General features: G+C 42.0%; 1 protein-coding gene across 2 annotated transcripts in view; it reads right to left on the reverse strand.

Moving 5' to 3' along the window:
* Positions 1-13,585, reverse strand: part of LOC126481537 (paramyosin, long form) — a 184,594-nt gene that overhangs the window by 141,521 nt on the left and 29,488 nt on the right. The window lies entirely within an intron of this gene.

Here is a 13,585-nt window from a genome sequence, read left to right on the forward strand (position 1 = left end):
GCGACCGCACCGTATTCTGCTCGGGCCCACGATCGCAGTCCTTCGTGTCTCATTCTCCCTCTCCAGCTGACTTACTTCATAAATATCCGCCCCTGGTAGCTGAGTGGTCAGCGTGACAGAATGTCAATGCTACGGGCACGGGTTCGATTCCCGGCTGGGTCGGAGATTTTCCTCCGCTCAGGGACTAGGTGTTGTGTTGTGTTGTCCTAACCATCATTTCATCCCCATCGACGTGCAAGTCGCCGAAGTGGCGTCAAATCGAAAGACTTGCACCCGGCGAACGGTCTACCCGATGGAAGGCCCTAGCCACACGACATTTATTATTGCTTCATAAATTTCTGACATAAAATTTGTCATAACAACTCATTTCCTGTCAAAAAGGATACAGTTCATAGTATACAATGAAGGCTTTCACGACCGGATGGTACTGTTGTTGATAATTCTTCCGGGTTTTATGGCCGTGGTCCATGGAATTCTTCAATTCCTAACGTTTCGCCCACTACTACGTTGGACATCTTCAGAGGTATGGCTGGCCCTGCTGAGTCCTGCCGAGTCGGCAGACGTCCAACGTAGTATTGGGCGAAACGTTAGGAATTGAAGAATTCCATGGACCACGGCCATATAACCCAGAAGAATTATCAACAACACAGTTCATAGTAACTTTTACGGGAAGTCGTTGTGTGAAACAGTAGTGATACCTGGCATTCTCTAACCGCCACCATGCCCGAGGTGGCATCGGCACTGTAGCTAAGCGCGTTCCGTCAGAGGGCTACCTGCCCTCTGGAATAAAAAAACTGAGTGAAGTATTCGACGACCAATTTGTAGAGTTGTCAGGTAACACCCGCCCGAATAAATGACTAGTATAAAGACGGAAAAAAGGTGGCTAACGCACACTTGTACGGTGGCGCTCGACTAGGGGTAAGCTGGTTCGAATCCTGGTGGAGGAAAAAATTTTCACTGCCAGTATTTGGCTGGCAAGGAAAGGAAAGGTGGTGTCGTAAAGTTTCTGGTTACCAGACTTTGCGTTAGTCTCCTGGCTTAAATATCAAATGTCTCCGTAGTGTCTCATGAAGTGAGGGCATGTGATACTGTTGATGGTGATCCGTGGGGACGGTAAGCCTGGTCGTCCCTTTTACCCAGCACACACACACACACACACACACACACACACACACACACACACACACACACAGTAAATACATGTGGTATTACAAATACTGTGATGGAACATGTTTCCAATAAATAAAAAACCTGGCGCTCTCCAGGGAAGTGTTTACGCACTGCTGTTCCTAATCCATATATGCAATTTGGGGGACAATGTGAACAGCCCTCTTAGATAATTTGCAGATAGTGCTGTCATTTACAGTCTATTGAAGTCATCAGAATATCAATACGGATTACAAAATGACTTAAACAAGATATCTGTATGGTTCGGAAAGTGGCGATTGACCCTAAATAATAAAAAGTGTGAGGGCTCGCACGTGAGTACTAAAACGGATAGGCAAACCAAAGACGGCCTTATGTTTGGGAGAACGCTTAGAAAATGCAACAAATGTACTAAAGAGACTGCCTACACTGCGCTTGTCCGTCCTCTGGTAAAGTACTGCTCAGCGGTATTGACGGATGAAATCGAGAAAGCTTAAAGAAAGGCAGATCGTTTTGTATTACAGCTGGATAGGGGAGAGGTGTACCACGGATATGTTGCGTAAGCTGGGATGCCAATCATTAAAACAAAGACATTTTTCGTTGGGGCGAGATCTTTTCAACAAAATTCAGTCACCGTCTTTTTCCTCCGAATGTGAAAACGTGCATGGGGACTACTGACACTCTTCATAAAATAAGAGAAATCGGAGCTGACACGGGAAGACTTAAATGTTCGACTCTCGAGAGTGCTAAAGAAATATTCTGAAATTGGGAGTGCGTTGCAGAGCAGTGATCTAGATGTAGATGTAAATCAATCCTCGCTGCTGCCTGAACTCACTTAGCTTGTAAATTGATATGTTATTTCTTTCTCCAGATCAACCATCTCATTTGAGCAACTGGAAGGAGCATTATCGAACTAAACACAAACTGTGCATGTAGCTATAAAATTTTTGATTACCTTAAGAAATAGTTTTCGGCTTATATGGACAACGCGGGCCAGTAACTGACTAACAATAACTGACAGTTGTTGACACCTAACGCCCCAACTTGCTGGTAAATATCTTTGGGAGGGTTGTTGCACGGTGACTTCAAAAAGTAAATTACACGTTATTCTGGCAGGCGAAGTAAGTTTACTGAATGCTGCACTACATTTCAAAGTGACAGATATATGTCACTATTCTTCAACATATTCACCAAGTCTGTGTAAACAATGATCGGAACATTTTAATTCCTCGACCATAGAAATCCGGTGCTTGGTCACAGAAGCGTTCGATAACTGCTGCGAGAGCGTCCTCAGTGTTGAAAAATCTGCGATAGCTGCTAGTCAGTTCCTCGATTGGCTGCACTTTGTCGCCTTTGGTTGATGACGATGGACATGGCCATCCTTCCCGATCAGCATCCCCACGTCTGTAGAGCCTTGCTCAAATTTTTGGCACCACTTAACTACGGCTGGCATTTGGTCCACACATTACCAGAATTTCACAGCGACCCTGTATGCAAATTAGATGTTTCGCCCTCAAGAATCGTACTGTCGTGCGTACTTTAGCTTTGGAATAATTTCCAGACGCCTCGTCATTTCATTCGCACACTGTGCACCTGTTATCTGTACTGCAGTAGAATTGTGTCTGCAGGAAACCCAGAACATTTATTGTTTTCTGACAATGTACCACTCTTGTTCCGCAACTGCCTTGGCAGGAGAGTACACGTGTAACTTACTTCTGCAGCACAAGTACGACGACGCAGTCGTGGCAGAAGAAAACTTCAATAAGTCGTCAGTCTTTGTGACTTCTTTGATGCTGTCCTCCATCTTATCCTATCTTTCACTAACCCTTTCACCCCTACGTAACAACTGCACACAACTCCCTATGTAACTTGTTTTATGTAGTTCACTCAAACTACTGCCCACTTTCCGCTTCCACACACTGATGTGATCCAGCTGTATCCTCTCACAAACTCTTTCCTCACCTCCTTACCGATGTTGGGCCACTTATGTTGAAGAATGCTTTCTTCATCTGTGTCAATTACTGCTAATTATTTCTTCGTTGCTTCGACCATTCTACTAATGTCACTTCCTACACGAGAGATTCCTTTCGCTTGTAACGATCGGGCGACATATATATTTTTTTATTCCTTGGTAAAATATTAATTTCAAACACAAATTAGGAAAATAATAATTTCAAATTGTTTCTGAGTGATGGGAGAATGGAGGTAGGTGGAGAAAATCATGTTTATTAATGATTTGTGGAAAATCTGTTACATATCGTTGCCGAAGAACTTCCGAGGCGCCACTTATCTTCGAGATGCGGGAAATGCAGTAACTGGGGAACTAAGGGGCACGATGTGGAGGAGATGAAAGCTATTTGGAGGATATTGTTAATTCTTCAGTTACACAGTTGTAAGGTGAGTAAAATTCTGTATTTTTTAAAAACTGCCGGCCGCTGTGGCCGAGCGGTTCTAGGCGCTTCATTCCGGAACCGCGCTGCTGCTACGGTCGCAGGTTCGAATCCTGCTTCGGGCATGGATGTGTGTGTACCCTTAGGTTAGTTAGGTTCAAATGGCTCTGAGCACTATGGGACTCAACTTCTGAGGTCATCAATCCTCTAGAACTTAGAACTACTTAAACCTAACTAACCTAAGGATATCACACACATCCATGCCTGAGGCAGGATTTGAACCTGCGACCGTAGCCGTCGCGCGGTTCCAGACTGTAGCGCCTAGAATCGTTCGGCCACCCCGGCCGGCGGTTTGTAGGTTTAAATAGTTGTAAGCCTAGGGGACTGATGACCTCAGATGTTAAATCCCACAGTGCTTAGAGCCATTTGATCCATTATTTTAAAAAAACTAGTTACATAACGTGTGGACAGTTAAGCTTTACTTCGTGAGTCGTGCAGCGTCTTCTACCTTGAAACGGAAGTTCTTTTTACCATGAAACACATGATGTTTGCAAATGAGCTGAGTTTCTGTGATGCTTAAACAATTTTCCCTGCCTCGAAAACACAAATTTTTGTTAGTTCCCAATAGCTTGTATTTCAATATATTTGTAACTTGTAAATGGTTCTTCGGAGTAAATCGCCTTAATTTGATTTTACTTACTTGTTATTGGTGTAGAGTATAGTAATAATGTAACAGGTAGACTGCTAAATACAGAAGTGACAATATTTTCACGAGTGCAACACTTTTAAATTTGAGCAGTTTGTTCCTAGGTACGTGATCCTGTTGGACATTTCAATAAGATCGAGCCTTCTGACCAAAACTTGAAAATAAAGAAAAACTAACAAAGTTGGGTTAAATGTTTTGTATAATGACGTATCTAAAAGTAAGGAATAAAGTAGATAAGTAAATTTTGACTCTCTTTGAATGACGCTCGAAGTCACGTACGGAAAATGAGGTGTGTCAGCTGTTTCTCTGATTTATTTAATTACTTACTTTTAGATAAATCATTTTCAGAAGTTTATAAAAATTTATTTTATGTCCCTTATACCTGTGGCTTAATTTTATAGCTCGGGTTAAAATCGTATTAAATTTTTGTCGAAAAGGGAGCCACCACAAGTTTCTTGCTCTGCTGTGTCGTTCCCACTAATAATAAGCAGTAAGCAAATATAACGAGATGCCTGAGGAAGGGAGGCAGTTACAGAGGTGAAGGATAATCAGATTGCTCGTTCCAGTCACACTACAACAGAATCGACTTGGAAGCTATGGTACTGTTTAGCAGTTTACTCAGTACAGCAGATGCCGAGCTCTGCTTCCAGCTACGCTCAACTTGGCTGGATCCAGCTGTTATGTACGCACCTGCCAGGTGACCACGAGTATAGAACATGTCACAGTACTTGTGTTGGATCCTATAACCTAACCTGGCTCCTGTGCACATACACCACTGTTTCTTTACATTTATTGAATGATTAGTCTGAATATTTCATGGCTGCACAATTCAAGATAAATGTTTTGCAACACATTTGCATTTAGTAATACCATTTTATGAAAATGTGGATCAATTAAATGAAAGTTCGTGTAGAACACTATTGTCACGCATTCTTGAGTACTGCTCGAATGTTTGGGATGCCCAGAAGGGCGGATTAAAGGAAGAAATCGAAGCAATTCAGAGGCAGGCCACGAGATTTGTTACCGCCTGGTTTCATCAACAAGCAAGTATTACGAAGATGTTTTGGGAGCTCAAAAGCGAATCTTTGGAGGGAAGAAGACGTTCTTTTCGAAAATCACTACTGAGAAAATTTCGACAACTGGAATTTGAAGCTGACTGTTGAATGATTCTGCTGCTCCAAAATACATTTTGCTTAAGCACCGCAAAGATAAGAAAAATTAGGGTTCATACGGATTCATATAGATAGTCGTTTTTCCCTCTGTCTATTTGCGAGTGGAACAGGATAGGAAATGACTAGCAGTGGTACAGGGTACCCTCCGCCATCGCACCGTACGGTGACTTGCGGAGTATGTAGATAGATGTAGATGAAGTTTGCCAAAAGATGTACATCAACATGCTATCGTCTTTGAGGACTGTAGTCAGTTATTGTCAGATGATACTGAAAAGAAAATTGAAGTAGATCTTGAAACTCTGAACCCCTCCTTCTGGGCGCAGTGTTTTTAACCAAGGTGTTTTTAACCAACTGATTGTGAGCTTGCCAGGGGCGACACATGGACCGTCCTCATGGCTCCAGTCGGACACTTCCGTCTTTTTTTCCAAAATTCACAGATGCTCTCCTGCATAACTTTTACTCTGCTCTGCAGTGTTTAGACGACAGGCTGACACAAACTGGTAAACTATTCTTGAAAATAATTGATTTTATTTCATCCTTACATATTTAGCTTGGTACAGTTTAATTAATTGTGAATACAACTTCTTTTACCCTGCCTCCTCTCCTGAAATAAATAGAATAATGGAAAAGAAAAGTGTTCTACGTGCTGCTTTTCCATAAAACGCGTCTTCGGTTTTATCGTGTTCTCGTCCCTTGACGTGAACCAGGTGCTAGATCATGAAGAAAGTCTTTCAAACATCCGTTAGCAGATATCGCATGCTCTTTGCGACAAGCCGTGCTTCTCTCTAGAGTTCCGGAATTTAAGAGACATAAGAAATGGAAGTCTCTTCTGAAAATATTTGTATGGAGTGTAGCCACGTATGGAAGTGAAACATGGACGATAAATAGTTAGACAAGAAGAGAATAGAAGCTTTCGAAATGTGGTGCTACAGAAGAATACTGAAAATTGCGTGGGTAGATCACATAACTAATGAGGAGGTGTTGAATAGGATTGGGGAGAAGTGGAGTTTGTGCCACAACTTGACTAGAAGAAGGGATCGGTTGGTAGGACATGTTCTGAGGCATCAAGGGATCACCAATTTATTATTGGAGGGCAGCGTGGAGGGTAAAAATCGTAGAGGGAGACCAAGAGATGAATACACCAAGCAGATTCAGAAGGATGTAGGTTGCAGTAGGTACTGGGAGATGAAGAGGCTTGCACAGGATAGAGTAGCATGGAGAGCTGCATCAAACCAGTCTCAGGACTGAAGACCATAACAACAACAACAAGGAATGGTATTTGTTCACTTCACTTCTACTAGTTAAAAACTTACTGCTGTATATCTGTACTTGTATGCCCACAAATAGAACGTACTGTATCGTTATTAATGGTCATTGGAACAAAAACTTTTCTATTGGCACTTGGACCCAGATGCTTCCTCGCTTTGGCACTTAGAACGTTGTTAATAGGAGTATATTCACATTTGAGGCTATGGTGAAACTCCAGCTGCACAGTTTATTGGCGACAATGAAGATTTGTGCCGGACTGGGACTCGAATCCGGTTTTCCCGCATTACGTGAGTGGTCGCTTTAACCGCTTTGGCTATCTGATCACGCTACCTGCACTGACCCGAACTTCCCTGTGTCACCGTTTCGTCTACATTCTATACTCGCACAGATACAGTGAATCAAGTACACGGAGAGACGTTTGATTGAAGTCGAGGCCCTGTTTTTAGGCATGAAATACTATATTGCAGTGTGAGTGTTGGCTCGATGGACTCTGCTATGAAGGAACGGGCACTGCCGCGATCATGAGCTGTATGAAATACAAGAATTTTATTCGCATTAACGAATATGGTGAAACTACAGCACAATGTATTGCTGACGTCGTGCATAGTACATAGAACCAACAAATTCAGTGCAAAACGCCAATAAAGTATTTATTTTCTAATTTCTCTTATTTTTTTCGATACTAATCGCAGTTCTTCTGAAACCTTCTTTCGCGCCTGACAAAATGTAATATTGGTTCATAATTCTACAACTCATATTTTTATTTGTAAACGTGAATCAGCAATTCTTTACAAATATTTATGTGTTTTTACGTTGCACTGTTTGCGGAGGGCTGTACCTGCTTGCAAGTGTTGCAATTTCACTGCTCTCGCTCTTATTTTCGAATCTCAAAAAGTTACGTGATGAGATTTTCAACGGAGTTGCACTTTTAATTGAAATTTCGTGATGTTTCTTGCCTCACGCGAATGCGCAGATCTTAAACGATGCGTGCGCGACTGGCCTCTCCCCTACTTCCTCGCAGGCAGACCTCTCGGTTGAGAGCAAACGCTCTCCCTACTTCCTTAAAGCTCTGGTACCTGTTGCAGACCTGCGCTGCGTTAGAACACAAGTTGAAACGGTCTTATAAATGATGGCTTGTCACAGGCGGTGTCACGAAAACTGGACGAGATCCAGGAAAGTGCGCAGACGTCTGTACCACGTAGAGGCAGCGTTGGTCAACCGTGGAAGGAGGCCAAGCCACTTGCTCTGACCTTTACAAAACTACAGCGGTGACGGATGGCGTCACCAGATGCAGGAGCTGTACCAGTGTGTGTGTGTGTGTGTGTGTGTGTGTGTGTGTGTGTGTACGTCCGCTTCGATGGGTGCGTGTAGGTGGATGTAGATGTTTTGGCGAGTTAACCGCTATCGTTGCAACTTGTAGTTGCAATGGAATCGAAAGCTAGGCACTATATGTGGTCCAATCAACACAGACTTTATTTTTCTTCTACTTTTTCGCTTACATACTCTTTAATGTGTTTGGTTTTAAAGTACCCATATTTTCGTTTTCTCCACATGGACCCTTTCTTTCCTTTCAGATTGAAATAGTTCCTTAAAATTGTTTAATCTTACTGGCATTTTTTTAATGAATCGAAAATGTTTCTTCCAGCATTTATAGTTTTTATTTGATACTTTGGTGCACTGGAAATACTGTGTTCGTTACTAACGTCATCATTGCTAACTCTACATGTTCGCTTACATTCATCGTTAGATCTTTAAGGTTCCTTTTAGTCTCGTGATCAAAATCCACGTTTCATGCAAGAGTATTAAGACCAAACGCATAAGTCGTTTAATAATTTGTCGACTTATCGTTGTATGGCTGTTCTCTTTCTGTTGTAATGATCAACGTAACTGAAATTGGCCATTTGCTGTAATAATTTATTGCGGTCAGTTTCTTATGTTGTCGATCCGTTCCATGATAACAATGCCATCATACTTTCGAATTATATTCGGTAGATACATATTTGAAGTTAGAGTATTCTTACTTGTTGCTCATCGTTTTCAAAAATCACTGTGAGGTCGTTGGATTAAATAGTTTAATAATGACTCGGCTGTACTCTAATTTAATAAAGAACGCATCTCTGTGTTAATTCAGTCTGTTCGTATTATTCAAACAAAGCAAGACAAAATTAATTACATTTGTAAAAAAATGGTTCAAATGGCTCTGAGCACTATGGGACTCAACATCTTAGGTCATAAGTCCCCTAGAACTTAGAACTACTTAAACCTAACTAACCTAAGGACATCACACACATCCATGCCCGAGGCAGGATTCGAACCTGCGACCGTAGCAGTCCCGCGGTTCCGGACTGCAGCGCCAGAACCTCTAGACCACCGCGGCCGGCTTACATTTGTAAATATACACACACCGACATAGAGAATTTTAAATGAAAGGGAAGGAAAATAATGAACTGTTGTGAACATTATCTTATGTTATATTTATATGACCTTGAGAATTGCCGAGATGTCACACGTGAACAGCGCGTAGATGGTGACGTAGGCCATGTATCGTGCACTGGCTCAACTTGTCCAAAAAACTGGCGTACTGTGTCTGGTTTCTGGTGGACTTAATTCATCCAGTTTACAAAAAGCGAAATACGTTGAATTTCGAGTAGGAGAACGTTGTGAACTCATCTCGTAGCTTTTCCATACGTACTGTCACTAAAATATTGCGAATAACAGTCACACAAATTACTGCGTTCCACGTCCCATCGATATTCGTACTAACGTCGTTTACAACGGTGCAGGAAGCCAAATCTACAAGCTCTAGTGCAACAGCGCACTGTCCAAATAAAGGAGAGGGCAGTAGGCCCAGAGACACACCAGCATTTCAAAGAACTATGCTGAGAATAAGAGTTCCGAATCAGACGGTTGGAGTCTGCACCCCGAGTTCGCTTACACTAATGTGTTAACTAATGTCAGGTATGAACCCTAGCTTGTTGGCAGTCAAATTGATCTTTGGAATATTTTTCCAGTGTGTTGGAAATACATTCGTGTGAGAAATCTAACTAGGTAGCTATTCATCGTAGTGTGATCTCTCCCAAAGTGACGCGTTACATTCGCACTCTTTCTTTTACTCCATGCTGTGAGTATTTACCAAGTACACCAGTTGTGCGAAACATATATAATACAAGACCTGAGTTTCTCCTGGCGTATACAACTTTCAAATAACTTCCGGGAATTCAGCCAGGTAACACTTTCAGCGACCGCCGATATTTCGGCGGGAGAACACCCCGCCATTTTCAAGGCAAACTGCAACGGACAGGCGACGTACATGCAAATTTAAAACCTCGGTTCTCGGACCCAAGCAGGAAAGATAACACACACACACTGAACACTAGTGCCACCAAAGATGGCCAAAGTCAGAGCTATCGATAGTGAGACTATGAATTCGCAGGTGAAGTAGCTACTTCACCTGCGAATTCATAGTCTCACTATCGATAGCTCTGACTTTGGCCATCTTTGGTGGCACTAGTGTTCAGTGTGTGTGTGTTATCTTTCCTGCTTGGGTCCGAGAACCGAGGTTTTAAATTTGCATGTACGTCGCCTGTCCGTTGCAGTTTGCCTTGAAAATGGCGGGGTGTTCTCCCGCCGAAATATCGGCGGTCGCTGAAAGTGTTACCTGGCTGAATTCCCGGAAGTTATTTGAAAAAAAATATATAATACAGTTGATGCATGCTTTCAGAAAGAAGTTTACAAGTCTATGTTTCCGTCTACGTGTCACCTTCTCTCACCATCAAGACTTTATAATGTGTGCAAGTCAGAACACCTTCCAATGAAGCTTCACCATCTCAAATACAGGACTGTTGTTTAGCAAAGTCATAAAGGATGCTCCAGAAACATGCAATGAGTTCCACGACATCGTATTTCAGATCGGTATGTGAATGCGGCAAACATTGCTAACAGTCTTGCTATCCATCTGTTATAAAGCTTTTTTCAGTGTTGCTCCAATTACCATTGCTACTTCAGACCGTCTCTGCTAGTTAGGGAACCACTGCGACACTGCAGAGCGATTTGCGTATGACTGAAAGGAAACGACAACTTCATCACGCACATCAATAAGTAAAAAAGTCACTCTCTTCTCAGCTGCATTATGTAAGGAATTGACCATTATCTTCTTAATGTCCACTTCAATTTGTAGGTCATCGCTTGTTCCTATTCCACGAGAAAACGCATTGTCGTTAAGGTCATTCGGTGCCTTTCCTGTCGTTTCATTCATGTTTCCAAACTCTGACTATTATTCTGCTGCTCTTACTGATGTTCTTTCAGTGTAACGGTAAATTTTTAATTTCTGGTTTAATCTTTTTTTATCTTCATCATTAAGTAATACAGCCTTCTGCCAATGTAATCCATGAGCTCTTATTTGTTTTAGCAATGAAAATACTCTTACATTAACGGAAGCTCTGCTTTATGTTATTGAAACATTTGTTTACAAACGAGTTTCTGTAGTCACTAAAGATGTATCTGTATTAATTTAACATCGGTCACGATTTCGAGTTATTTTCAAGATTCCGACTTCCATGAAAATGCAATACCAGTTTCATCAAGTGTTCATCGCTCATTCTCTTTTATCGAGAAGAAATTTCACGTGTGTGCTTAAGCCGAATGTCGGGCTGCACCTCCGAATTCGTGATTCTCATTGACCCGTAGTGGCACTACCCAGCCCCTATACGTGCGACCGGCTTCTGTTGTGTGTGTGTGTGTGTGTGTGTGTGTGTGTGCGCGCGTGCGTGGGCTGGTCGTCATTAAGTTCCGCGTTCGCATCTGGAACGTTACCACGGCAATCTGCACGGCACTTCACATTTCAATTTGCGGAGTAACCAGTAGTTTTCTTCATTTAAAATAAAAGCGCACGGACGAACAGTTATTGGTGAACGTTATCAGCAGGTCCTGAATGGCAATACAACAGTAATTGTAATCACTCTTCAATTTTCTTCAGGGAGTACTGTTGTGACATTTCACTTAACGCCAAATATTATGTTTCTGTGCTCAGCTGGCCGTTAAAAATACTTACTCACTTAACGGTTCTTGGTTCCCAACAGTGTGGAGAGGAAAATTCGGCCAGTGCCAGTAGAGTGGAAATTTAACTGCAAGAAAATGAGGATCTGCTGATGAACATAATCCCAAACGTACACTAACACTTTACAACGTGCAATATCTTGGGCGAATAGCTGATTACTTTGGAAACTGTTTACTGTGTTACAATTATAGGGAAATTTCCTCCTTTAGAATTCTTGGCTATGAGTCCTCGATTCTCCTATCTCGAAACAAAGAAAAATGAGAAACGAAGAACGGAAATTGTGGTAAAAGGTAGGCTGCTTGGGATACTCACAACATGAATGTGCCTTGCTTATTGATATAGAGTCCTTCAGGCAAGATTATTAAATTGTCCTAGAACACATCCGACACTACAATTAAAACTCTGCACTTGATATGCCCGTTGAACAATGATATGTGCTTTCCCATTGTTAACAGATATAATTAACATCTCACGTGAATATCAATGAAAACCTTTACCCACAGAGAAAAATATCAATCATTTGCTTTTATTCATTTTGAGATCCCGTCCTCGTACTTTCGGATCAGGTAAAATGCTTTAATTCCCACAGAAGAGGACTTTTGGCATCCTTATCACTTGTTCAGTTTTGCCTTGAGGCAAAGCAGTAATAACGAAATTAGGTTGACATCGGGCGTTCCTTGTACGTGATACCAAAAGACAACTGTAGTCTCACTGCCTATTGAACAACGATTGTTTCTCTTTTAAATCAGCCAATCTTGAATGTTGTGCAACGAAAGGTTTCTTTTAAAAAAAAGGGAGGCGTCTTATTGGTCATTCGCCTGTTCCACGAGCGTCATCCAGTTCTGTCTAACACACTGGCTGCCCATTGGGGGTTGGATTTCCCCTTAGCCACTCATCCCACGTGTTGTTCCGCCATCCACTACCGAGTATTCCTCTTTATGACGTTTCATCTATTTTTATAGAGAACGCTGTATTAGGTAGCCTGTCTTTCCACTGTTTTAAGACACGACTGGGCCAGCGCAACCTTACCTCCTTTAGCATTGTACCGTCATTGTAGTAGACTGATGTAAGCGATGTTTGAACCTGGTGCCGAGGCTGTGAGACTTCTTCTGAGATTTTTGGCAGAACTGCAAAGTGTTCTATTAGCAGCTGCTCCTACTGAAGAGACTCCCTAAGTACTTGAAGTCGTGACCCCTATGTAAGGTTAAAGCGTCTGCGGCCAAGGGTGTGTCAAGGTTTTCTTGCTTGGAAATAGGTATTGTGTCTTCTCCTCATCAATGCGCAATCCTGTTTTGTCAAAAATGTTATAATTGTTTAGCATTATCGTGATTACCCTCGTCTTGCCATGGGTTGCTAATGCAACTTCATAGGCCTAGGCGACTCTACTTATGTTTGTCACTGTAGTTGTTGATGTTGATGTTGTGATCTGCAGGCCGAAGACCAGTTTGATGCAGCTCCCACGCTAGTCTATCCTGTGCAAGCCTCTTCGTCTCTACGGAACTACCGCACATGACAACCATTTCAACTCTTTACTGTGCTTCAGCCTTCAGTACTCTGCATAGTTTTTACTCTCGACGCTTTCCTCTAAGAATAAATTAATTATTGTTTCATGTCTCATGGCGTGTCCTACCAAGTCATCCCTTCTTTTGGTCAAGTTGCACCACAACGCTCTTTTATCCTCGTTTAGATTATTCAGAACTTCTTCATTAGTTATTTGATTACATGATCTACCCATGTAAACTTCAGCATTCCTTTTTAGAAACCCTTTTCAGTGTTATATTCTCTTCTGTGCTGTACTGTACTACTGGCGATTACTTTCAGAAAATACTTCGTACCACATAAATTT

This window comes from Schistocerca serialis, chromosome 5 (assembly GCF_023864345.2).
Source record: "Schistocerca serialis cubense isolate TAMUIC-IGC-003099 chromosome 5, iqSchSeri2.2, whole genome shotgun sequence".
In the NCBI taxonomy this organism is placed as follows: Eukaryota; Metazoa; Arthropoda; class Insecta; order Orthoptera; family Acrididae; genus Schistocerca; species Schistocerca serialis.